The sequence below is a fragment of the Pinus tabuliformis genome, chromosome 3_2 (assembly GCF_031772625.1).
Source record: "Pinus tabuliformis cultivar Carrire ecotype Pingquan chromosome 3_2, CPIR1, whole genome shotgun sequence".
Classification (NCBI taxonomy): domain Eukaryota; kingdom Viridiplantae; phylum Streptophyta; class Pinopsida; order Pinales; family Pinaceae; genus Pinus; species Pinus tabuliformis.
In genome coordinates this window covers 1,056,532,322-1,056,545,142 of record NC_142302.1, presented here as the reverse complement: position 1 = coordinate 1,056,545,142, position 12,821 = coordinate 1,056,532,322, and positions in this window count along the sequence as shown.

Below are 12,821 nucleotides of genomic sequence, written 5' to 3'. Positions count from 1 at the left end.
TTGGAACGTGAATTTGATTACATTGAATATCAACATATTCCAAGGTCTTTAAATACATTAGCAGATGCAATTGCTTCTCGAATGTTGGACAGACATTTGCGATAATCATACAAGTAAATTTAAAAAACATTTCATCACATATGTTAAACAAGATAAGCCGGTAATAATGATATATATATAGATAGGAGTGTGTCAAAAAATATACATCGTCTTCGATCATAGGTTGAAAAACACCTTATGATCGGCAAAATGATAAGTACAAAAAGCCAAAAATGTCATATGTGTCTACAAAAGTGACTAGCCAATCACTGGTGGTGCTCTCTATACGAGACCACTGCCCGCGCTACCCTACACAAGAACCTCCTAAAAGGTCCTGGGATTGCGACCACATAGCGCTGAAGTCGAATGGGAATGTCATCTATGGCAGTCTCTGGTATATCCGCCGTCAGACGCTCTAGATCCTGTTCCAGCTCGGCTAAGGTCTCTGCGGCCACATCCTGTGGGGCTGGTGCTGGTACAGCTGGTACTCTCCTCTCAAAAGCCCGGAGGTTGGCTGGACGCCGTGGACCTACATCTGCATTTTAAAAATTTGTGCTGTCAGTTTTGAGGCGATATAAAAAACAAAAAAATATACATAATTTAAAAACTCATGGAAAATGAAGTACCTCTGTCGTCCCATTGTTCTCCCTGTGGAAGAACCATGTCCGGATCACCTCGAAAATCTACTCCGGCATACGGAAAGTCCTGGATCGCAAAAACCTGGTCCTCTAACCAGTGAAAATAACTAGCAGGGAATCGAACAACTGCCGCGCCCTCGTCAGGATGCCGGGCCATCACCGTAACCCATCGTATCATCTTTGGCTCCCGAGGACCCAAGATGTCAACAGTGAGATGCTGAGGGATCAGCATCGAAACTCTCTCTAAGGCAAAGCTCACAACTAGAGGCCCATATCCAAAGGTCTTCAGTTGTCCGTTCTTTGCCCTAGTCAGTTGGCCCTTCAGGTTGGCCGACACAGCATCGCACCAGTTGAAGATGGTGCCTTGGAAACAGTCAATCGCCATCCGCATTTGGGACCCGGTGGCAATATGTAAAGCGGCTGCGCCACAAATTCTGGTAACCGTGAAAGCTATAACCATGAGTTCACTCGAGAGATGTATTTGATTTCTATGCATTTCGCATGGTGTTGATTGGGTATGCACCAATCTGCCCGGAGACTAGCAAGGGATTGGCCACCCGGCCTAGTCCCGGCTAGATTGAGTTGCTCGCCCCTATTCGGCAAGCCAGTGAGAAAGTATATGTCAGAGGGCTCTATCTCGAGCTGGTGCCCTCCGATGTAAAAGCATTGCTCATGAATGTTCCATCTCTCAACCAGCCACTCCAAGAATCTCACCTGAGCCCTCATGCCAGGTATGGCCCAGTATTTATATAGTCTGCATGCTTTTAGAGCATCAACGGAAGGTTGGTGACCAATTGCGGCTAAATCAATGTCCTCGTGCTCTCTTTCTCTCCAATCCAACATGGTGAGTGCCCTACACACCAAGAAATAAAGATTAGAATTAGTTTGGGAAAATTTAAGTGGTTGTTTTTGGGGTTTAGGTTTTCAAATTCCGCCTTCGCGGGGGACGCACCCTGCGTTTAGGACACAGAGCGCCGGTACGCAGCTGGCCTAAAGGTGGGCTGCGTACCCCGACCTTTTTTCTGTGTAGGAAAAGGTCGGGGGACGCAGGTCACCCTTAGGGCACCTGCGTACCCCGCAGAGCGGTTTTTAAAACCTAAAACCCCCCAAAAACCAAAACTAAAACCTAAAACAAAATTTTAATCGGATGAAATTGAAGAGGAGGATGTTGTGAAATACCTGGAAGAGACGGCGTTCGATTCTGACGGTTGGATTCTCCGCAATGACCACGGGAAGTTTCTTGCCAAAAGCCCTTTTCTCAACCTCAACAGTAAAATGGTAAAAATGACATGGTAAAAAGTCTTTTTATAGGTTTTTTGGATGAATGAATGCTAGGTTTTTTTATTTTTCACCATGGAAGGATATTTTTCAATGTATTTTTGCCTATCTTAAACAGGTATGAGTAATGTGTCGTTTTTGTGCAGGACAAAGGGATTTAGAGGGAAAATTGTCATTTTTCACGAACCAAAATATCAGAGTCATCTTTTAAGCCCTTTTCTGACTCCTAAAATATGAAAAGATTGTCGAGCGTTTCTTTTACACTCGTTAAAACGGAATTAAAAGACGGTCCCCTTATAGCCCTTTTCTGACCGTAAAATCAGGAAAAGATTGTCGGGTTTTTGTCGTTTCAAACTCGATACTGGAAATAAAACGACGTGTCCTTGATCTCTTTTTACTTTTCAGGTCAGTGACACTAATTATGAAAGTACTCCTTGGTCGCAAGATCAAGCGGTTCCCCCAGGTATTATTTTATACTTTTTCGGGCTTGAGGGACACAAATCTACGAAAAAGTTCAACCTGGAGTCTTCTTAAGTTTTTCAGACTCTCTAAAATTGAAAAACACCGAGTTTCTCCTATACTGGGCTCGTTAAATATTTCACAGTAAAGGACCTGTTCAATTACAAACAGGAACGAACCACTCCTTCCTAGGGTTCGAATCAAAACTAGGTTGGACTCATCTGAAGGATGAGCTTATAATCAAGCATATGTTATCCTCCTCAAGCTTGTTAAAAATAAAGAGGTACTTGCCAGAAATGGTGGGGGAAAAGAGAGAAGAATGAGCCTATTTGTTATCTTTTGTCTCAGAAGAAACTTTATTACCACTCTTGGACACGACACTTTTCATTCACCTGGGTTGGGAAATCCTTTACCTCACAATTGATCAAACCACATTGAAAGTCTTCAGCCGGGTTCCGGGGATTAACTTTGAGTCGTTTATCACCAAGCCATTTGTCGTGTCATTATGTGTTCAAGAGGTCTGCAAGCAAAACTTTCATCTGCAAAATAATTGTCATCCATTTGACCATCCCTGAGTCAGTCCTCACAGCAACATTTCTTCAACTTGAACAAATGATTTCGTGTTGTGGGCTTGCCTGCAACGGGTCGCTTTCTATCGACATCAGCACATTATCTAGAGAGATGACTTAGAAATCGTCATTACCTTGAAGTCTGCATGCATCAATGGCAGGTTTCTCGCCTTTGACGTCAGTTTACATCATTGACTTTTGATCAAAGGATTCCGTGAAATGTTCGACATCAACTCATTCATTCACATCTCATGGATTGTACTAGGTACTTTGAGAACCATTGACATTACTGGTGGTCTCTCTCACACTTGTTAACAGTTTACATCATCGACTGGTAATCAAGTGGTTTCTACCATGTTCGACATCAACTCATTTATTCGCATGGTTAGAATCGTACCAATTCGGGAAGTAGAAATGAAGACCCTGGATCTAGTTTCCACCATCCAGGCTGCGAGGAGTTTTGTATTCATTATCTAAGTAGACTAATCATAAACAGATGGCTGCGCCCATACTGTGTCTACAAAAGTCTATGATTATGATGTATTGCAAGATCATTCCTGTATCAGAGTTGTTAGTCTGTTAGTTAAAGTTTTGATCTGAGTATGGGAATGCCTACCTCAGTGATGATATAATCTTATACATGTATTTTGTGTTGAAAATTGCAGGTTCTGACCAGGCTCTCCACGAGATAATCCTTGAAATGATAAAGCGCTTGACCCTTCCTAGATAATACAAACCCTAATCTATTACAGGCTTTGCACTTTAGGGGGCAATCTGTTACATTAAAAAATGTCACCATGACTATTTACAGTTAGTATGGCTCTATCTACAGTCATGCTATCCTCTTAGGCAAGTCTTATGCCTCTGCTCTCCATGACAAACTCCAAGAAGAGAGAAAATCTTTGTAAATGTATTTATCTCTGGGTACGCAGGTTCTCTCAACCTTACCTGCGGGTACGCATCCAATGTTCACAAAAGCTGCGTACTTGTACGCTCTGTATGTAAAGGGGCAGGTGCGTCCCCTTGTAAAGGTCAAAATGCGCAAGTTTCATCTTTAAAAAGTTACTTGTGGTCATTTCTAGAGCATTCTAGAAGGTTGTTCGACGTGTATTGAGCGCCTCCAGATGGTTCATGTACCCCTACCAAAGAGGAACTTATCCCATCAATAAGGGAGCTATCCCATCCAAAGAGGGGATTATCCCATTGATGGTGGACCTGAATAACTTCCTCTAGAACACTATAAATACAGGCATTGGGCTAGAAGGAGGAGAGGTTGAAAGCTAAACATTTCTAAGGGTAGATGCTGCTAGAATTAGGACTCCCATTTAGAAGCTTGTGAGGAGAGATTGCCATCTTTGCTTGTTCTATTTGGAAGTGGGTGAGCTTTGTCAAAGTAAAGGAGAACTCTTGATGGACCCTGGGAGGGACTTGCACAACACCAAGGCTCAGGTTGTAATTGTTCCTTTTGTTTTCTATTAATGCAAATGAGTCCATTCTTCTCAATAACTTGTTATTTATGAGTTGTTTCATGTACTCCTTGGTCTATGTGTTAAATATGTTTTATTTTATGAGATTATCAAGTGCTATTTAATCGTTTCGTTGTTAGTGGATGCAGGTTTCAAAGTGAAGGAGGAGCTCATCCGGATCAGTGAGGCTGGACTACTACAACAGCGTTGGATTACAGGTAGGATCTAAACACTTGATTTCTTATATAGTAAATGCATGTTTAGAGAAGGATTGCTCTTGTTTGTCTTGTTTGTCACTAGAGAGTCTTAGGCTCCTAGGGAGGTTGGTTGTGTCCGCACTATCGACTCTTTCCGCCTGACAATGACACATAGAAAACATCATGGAATTTCACTGTCGGAGGTAGTGTAAGTTGATAGGCTACTGGTCCAATCTTCTCGATAATACTGAAGGGTCCACAAAATCGTGGTGCCAGCTTGGCACATGATCCAATCCATAAGGATCTCTTCTTCGGTTTGATGTGTAAGTATACATGTTCCCTGACCTAGAACCCCTTGAACAAAATGTTCTAATCTTCCTATCTTGTTCTTCCTATATATTCTTCTTAGTTACCTTTATTTCCTGTTCCATGTCTGCCAACATGTCTGGTCCAATCAAAACCCTATTAATTGGATCACTCCAACTGATGGGAGTATTGCATCCCCGCTCATACAATGCCTCAAATGGACTCATCTTCAGAGATTCCGTATACGCATTATTGTAAGCAAACTATACCATCGAAAGATATTATTCCCACTTTCGTTGTTGATGCATCACATGCATCCTCAACATGTCCTCCAATATCTTGTTGACCTTCTCTATCTATCCATATGTCTACGAATGATAAGATTTACTGAAGGCAAACTTTATGCCCAAACCTGCAAATAATCCCTTACAAAACTTGGAAGTGAACTTCGGATCTATGTTTGACACAATATTCTTTGAAACATCATGCAATCTGACCACATCTCTAATGAATACCTATACTACATCACTACCTCAATGTAGACTTCACTAGAATCATGTCCACAACCTTTGTCAACCTATCCATAATAACCATGATGGAATCATGTTGTATCACTATCCTCGAAAAAACAATGATGAATTCCATGGAAATGACCTCCCATTTCCATTTTGGAATCGTAATCATCTATAGCAGTCCACCTAGATTCTTACACTATGCATTCACACACTGACAATCGAAACACCTAGCCACAAACTATGTTACATCCTTCCTTAGATTTAGCCAATAATAAAATATCTTCACTACAGTCAATGTCTTCTGATAACTTGGGTGACCCAAATATGTCTTTGTTGGCATTATGATTCAAGTGTTGTCCTTGATGGCAACTCACTCAGAGGTTGGTACAGGTGCTCAGAGGTTGGTACAGGTGATGGCAACTTAATCAGAGGACAGATCTTAGTACAGCATGCCAAGAAAGTTCATACACGCAGGTTCGTTAAGCCCAAGTCGCGTGTACACGCAGGTTGACTTCAGTAAAAGAGCGTGTATGTGGAAAACTTATCTTTGGTCCGTGGCAGTTATTCCTTGGAAGTTGTGCCTATGGTTTTGGACCTTGGTGTCTCGACGGACGTGTTGATCCCTAGTTTCGAGGTTGATGGTATTGTGTTGCTATGGTTTTGGCCCGTGGTATTGTGAAGGGCCTAAGGCTATATAAGGAGAAGATCATTAGGCAAAGATATATGTAGTGTGTGAGTGATGAAGATCTGAGGAAGTGTGAGATCCAAATGCTGGTTATGGGTTGGTGATCTGAACCAAGGTTTCACTCATGTGGAGGATGATGAACGATGGAACGAGATCTCAAGGCTTGGAATGATTATCTTCATATGGTTTGACTGTGAATAGACTAGATCTATTGACGCGTGTTTATTGTTATGATCTGGGTGTGTTTTGATGTCTGATATAGCTGCGGAGTTTTAAGTTTGAATTTACAGATCTGTACGCGGGTTGTCTTTGGTAAAAGAGCGTATACACGCAGGTTGGGTTTGTCAAAGTAGCGTATACAATGTGAAGTATGAAGATGGAGTTGGATCTGGTTGTTGTTATGTTGTCTATGTTCTTGACAGGGTTTCAGTGATTCGGTATTGGGTGATTCAGAGATTGATGATGCAGTTTGTTCTACAATGGTGATTGTTTCATGGATCCAGTATGAAAATGTATGAAACGTGGTCCCGGGAAGATCGTAGGCCGGCACCTATGTACTGGTAAACATATCAGCCAGTACAAGAGCCAGGGGGTTATAACTCCCTTCCAGGAGCAGCTGGAAAACGAGTGAAGGTTGTAGCCTTCTGTAGGGTTGGCACCTACGTACTAGTAAATGGATCGGCTAGTACAAGAGCTATGAGGGTTGTAGCCCTCTGCACCAGCACATTGTAAAAGAAGTTTCTTATTAAAGGAAGATAGAAACAAATTGCAGCAGGTGGTTTTCACCTACATTGGGTTTCCACCTTATATCATGGTGTTCATGTGTGTGGCTTTTGTGTGATGGTCTTTTCTGCTATACTGCACCTGTTTACTGTTAACATGGTTAATAATGTTCTGATGCATTTACTGAAGATAAGATAACTGAATCATAAGATTTGTGGATATACGCTAGTTGCTTTAGACACAGTAGCGTGTACATGCGGGTTCACTTAACCGAAGTAGCGTATATGTTTCTAAGTATGAAATTTGAAAGGTTTTACTAAACTGATAAAACTGATTCACCCCCCCTCTCAGTATTATTTCCAACAATTGGTATCAGAGCAGGTCCTTCAGAGAAGCTTGATCGCTTGAAGGAGATTCGTAGAACAATGGGGAAGAAAGCGCGTCAGAAAAAGAAGACAACTCAAAGGAATAATAAAAACCTGCGGTTGAGTGGAAGCAAGAATTCAGATCCTGAATCACCTCAGAATGAAGATAGAAAAGCAAATGAAGCATCAGATCAAACCATAGATCAGCAAGATCTACCTAGCAAAAAGGAGAGTGCCCTCAAAGAAGAAATCATCAGATTAGAAGATCAGTTGGAAGGTGCCTCCAGAATTCGACAAATGCTGCTAGCGCTGAATAAAGAGCAAGAAAACGAGATCCTCAAACTAAGGCATCTGCTGGATGAAGGAAGGAAAGCTGAAGAGACCTTGAAGAAGCAATGTCTTGAAAAAGAAGAACAACATCAAGTTGAGGTAAATATCTTGAAAAGTAAATTAGAAGAAAAAGATAAACTATTACGATTTCAAGATAGTACTAAGATCTTGGATGATATTCTTAGTAGTCAAAGGTCCCCTGCTATCAAAACTGGTCTTGGTTTTCATGAGTCTATTGAAGATGAATCTGGTTCACAAAGTAAGACAAGAATCTCTAATGCAAAATCTGAAAGGCTCAACAAGGAGATGAAAGGACAACTCCATCAACAATCAAGGAAAGGGACTCCTCCCATGAATAATGTTGAATGTTATGTATGTCATAACCTTGGACATGTTGCAGCCATATGTAGAAGAAGAAGGTTTCAAGACCATCATGCAGAAAGATCATCACAATCAAGGTACTTTAATGGATATTTCTTTTCTTGCAATATGTTTGGCCACAAAGCTGCTGATTGCTATAGGAGGAATATGAAACATGTAAGATGCTATGCATGTAACAAGTTTGGACATAGAGCAAAGGATTGCAGGAACAAAGCTCATGATAAGAAGAAATCATCAACATGCCTGAAGATATGGAAGAAGAAGGAAGTTCAGTCAGAAAGATGTGGCACAAGACAGGGTACTCAGCACAACACAGACATAACAGACTCAGGGGGAGCTGAAGGCATAGAACTTCAGTGTTCTAATTCTCATACGCAAGTTTAATGAAGATAAGTCGCATATATACGCGAGTTTCACACTGAAAAATCGCGTATATGTCAGTCTGACGAAATGCAGTGGGGATAGGCTCAGAAAAGGGGTCTGATATGATTCAGTCCAATATCTGCTCTCTTGGTTAATGATTACAGTCTACTGAGGATGTTTGGAAATGTTTTGATACTTGTTGGAAGTGTTTAATCCTAACTTGATGATGATGAGATCTTGATGCTTATTACTGATGTATGCATGATCAGATCTATCTACAGATGGCACAGGCTCAGGGGGAGCATATACTTCAAATAATGCATTGTTGGCATTATGGTTAGAAGTTGTTGATAAATTCTATGAAGCTAAATGATACATCTTGTTGTTTGATCAAAGGAATGGTATTGCAGGCTGATGGTACAATGATAGTCATGGTCTTCAATGAATTGCTGGTCTTAGAACTTGCATCTACTCAGGGGGAGCATGGATGGATTGATACAACTAGGAGCCAAATCAGAAACTTCAGCATGTACTCAGGGGAAGCATGGACAGATCGGTACATATTTGGAGATCTCAGCAAGTGCTCAGGGGGAGTATGGACAGCAGAAGGTATACCAAAGAAGAGAATATCTTGGTCCGCCCTTTGCCCTTGATGTCAAAGGGGGAGAGTGACTTGGTGTGGTGGTTGCCATCAAGTCCAAAGGGGGAGATTGTTGGCATTATGATTCAAGTGTTGTCCTTGATGGCAACTCACTCAGAGGTTGGTACAGGTGCTCAGAGGTTGGTACAGGTGATGGCAACTTAATCAGAGGATAGATCTTAGTACAGCATGCCAAGAAAGTTCATACACACAGGTTCGTTAAGCCCAAGTCGCGTGTACACGCAGGTTGGCTTCAGTAAAAGAGCGTGTATGTGGAAAACTTATCTTTGGTCCGTGGTGGTTATTCCTTGGAAGTTGTGCCTATGGTTTTGGACCTTGGTGTCTCGACGGACGTGTTGATCCCTAGTTTCGAGGTTGATGGTATTGTGCTGCTATGGTTTTGGCCCGTGGTATTGTGAAGGGCCTAAGGCTATATAAGGAGAAGATCATTAGGCAAAGATATATGTAGTGTGTGAGTGATGAAGATCTGAGGAAGTGTGAGATCCAAATGTTGGTTATGGGTTGGTGATCTGAACCAAGGTTTCACTCATGTAGAGGATGATGAACGATGGAACGAGATCTCAAGGCTTGGAATGATTATCTTCATATGGTTTGACTGTGAATAGACTAGATCTATTGACGCATGTTTATTGTTATGATTTGGGTGTGTTTTGATGTCTGATATAGCTGCGGAGTTTTAAGTTTGAATTTACAGATCTGTACGCGGGTTGCCTTTGGTAAAAGAGCGTATACACGCAGGTTGGGTTTGTCAAAGTAGCAGATACAATTTGAAGTATGAAGATGGAGTTGGATCTGGTTGTTGTTATGTTGTCTGTGTTCTTGACAGGGTTTCAGTGATTCAGTATTAGGTGATTCAGAGATTGATGATGCAGGTTGTTCTACAATGGTGATTGTTTCATGGATCCAGTATGAAAATGTATGAAACGTGGTCCCGGGAAGATCGTAGGCCGGCACCTACGTACTGGTAAACATATCAGCCAGTACAAGAGCCAGGGGGTTATAGCTCCCTTCCAGAAGCAGCTGGAAAACGAGTGAAGGTTGTAGCCTTCTGTAGGGTTGGCACCTACGTACTAGTAAATGGATCGGCTAGTACAAGAGCTATGAGGGTTGTAGCCCTCTGTAGGTTGTATCCTGCGTGCTAGTAAAGGACTGCGCCAGTACATTGTAGAAGAAGTTTCTTATTAAAGGAAGATAGAAACAAATTGCAGCAGGTGGTTTTCACCCACATTGGGTTTCCACCTTATATCATGGTGTTCATGTGTGTGGCTTTTGTGTGATGATCTTTTCTGCTATACTGCACCTGTTTACTGTTAACATGGTTAATAATGTTCTGATGCATTTACTGAAGATAAGATAACTGAATCATAAGATTTGTGGATATACACTAGTTGCTTTAGACACAGTAGTGTGTACACGCGGGTTCACTTAACTGAAGTAGCGTATATGTTTCTAAGTATGAAATTTGAAAGGTTTTACTGAACTAATAAAACTGATTCACCTCCCCTCTGAGTATTATTTCCAACGGTCTTTGCATGAAACTCCCTCGAGGTCACCTTTTTAATCTCACTATTTTCTGGCACATATATCTTATATCTAAATCAGACAAATCTGTTTGTTGTAAGGCAATAATCCACATCTTGTGCACTTGCACCTGTACCTGCACTATCACATGTACCTTTACCTATACCTCTACTACCATATGTACCTATACCAATACTTTGCTGCAACCTATGCATAATCTCCATATATTTGACATCCTGTTGTCCTGCCTGCAAGATCCTATCATGTAAGTCTATCCCATAAGAGCTCATAGCTGCTAAGTGATTTACCTGTATCTGTCTGCTAAGAGCATATGCCACTTTGTTCTCTTTGCCTTTGATGTACCTAATCTCAAAATAAAACTCATTAATCGCAGCCAACCAATGATCCTTCCTACCATTTGGATTCGCTTGCAAAAATAGATACCGAAAACCACTGTGATCACTCACCAATGTAAATCTGATGCCCAGATGATAGTGCCTCCACATATTCAATGCATGTATGATCATTACCAACACAATATTGTTGATTTGGTGTAGCATCTAATGTGATATAGCCAAGAAAAATGGTGGAGAAGCTAGAGAACATCAGATCTCCAAGACCCATAAATGGTTTGGACACATTGTACCTGGTTTGGGAGATATTAAAATGATTAATGGAGTTCCTAAGTCTAAACTTAGGAAAAATAAAATATTAATGGGTATTAATATAAAACTACGTTAGAAGGTTCCAAAACACATGGATCAAGCGAAACCTAATCTTATCCATTGATTAGAGATTTAATCTTGTCCATTGAAGGACCAACATGAAAAGTATAAGATGAGGCTTGAGGGTGAGTTGGAAGACACACCAGAGTGATCAGCCATTCGATTTTCTAGAGTAGGGTTGGTAAGAAAATTTGAATCAGCGATCAACAGTTAGGGGCAGTGAGTACTAGATAGAGAGGCGGATATAATGTTGAGAGACCAGCACAAAGGTAGAGAGTGAAACGCAACAGCTAGAGCAAGCCACGAAGAGACGGCGCAGAGGCCAGAGGGCCTGTGTCATCCACATAGAGGGAAGTCGGAGTGACACAGAAGGTCCCAGAGGCTACGCAGTGCCTCAGAGGGCTAACGTAGAGTGTTCTAAGGCTGATGCAGAGCAATAGGAGGCCGATGCAGTGCTTCATAGTTGTTGGAGAGGGTTTCGTGGGGCAATTTTTCTGAATACTTGTTTTTGAATAGAGAGGTATCACTGTCAGTTGTTTCTCTTTGTCAGGTGAGCCAGTTTGGCACCCATTTTTACTCAAGGAAATATTTCATAATAATAAACCCTCAAAATAGTTGCATTGGTTTTCCCACTTTGGTTTTTCCTAGGGACAATTGTCCAAAAATAACGATGCCACTTGTGTGTTTCTTTTCTTTTAGCTCATGATCTATAGATGTTGATATTGTACTGTGTTTATTTCGTTATTTATATGTTTTAAATAACTTGTTGATAATTAACAAGTAGAAGAAATAAACGAGAAGAATACAGATTAAATTTCTAACTAGTGATACTTAGAAATTTCAACATGGTATCAGAGGGTGGTTGCAAATCATAGGAGAGCTGAAGGCATCATCTAAGCAGAGCATTTGCAGTAGAATCAGTTGTCACGAGTGACAGAAGTTGATCCTTGTAGAAAGTGATAGAAGAAGGGTTGATGTAGAGGGACTCCGTCATCATTCTGGGCGAGAGAGAGGCGAGCGCAGAGGCTAAGGAGGGCAGAAAGAGGCTCATGTAGAGACCAGGAGGGTTGACTCAGTTGGCTGAGGGAGATTTTTTTCCAGTTTCAGGATTGCATAGAGCCTAGAGGCCCATTCCTTCAGTTGCTAGGGCATAGGAAGTTGTGGGCAGTTTGCAGGAGCGAAGTTGGTGGGGTACTATGGGTAGAATAGTACGTAACAAGGAAAAACCAAGGTAGAGTGAGTTGCTACCGAGGTGGATTTCTAGCCAAGGAATATGGATCAGTGTTGCAGGTGCACAAAATATTGTAGAGGTGCAACTTGATGATTGGCAAGAGGATATCTATAAGGGAAATCATGACTCATAGGGAGTCTAGTAGAGAAATTCTAGGCGGGAAGTAGAGAGATTCAACAGGAATCAAAAGGAGAACTTCCAGAGGGAAGTAGAGAGACTTGGAGGAGTCGACATAAGAGTAGAGAGATGGCCACGAATGGGCTAAAGGATCAGGACAAGCTTGACGAGGCGTCCAACTTTTTGGTCTGGAGGGAGAGGATCCTGTCCATTCTAGATAGACATTGCATTAAGGCCTTCGCCTTGAGAAAA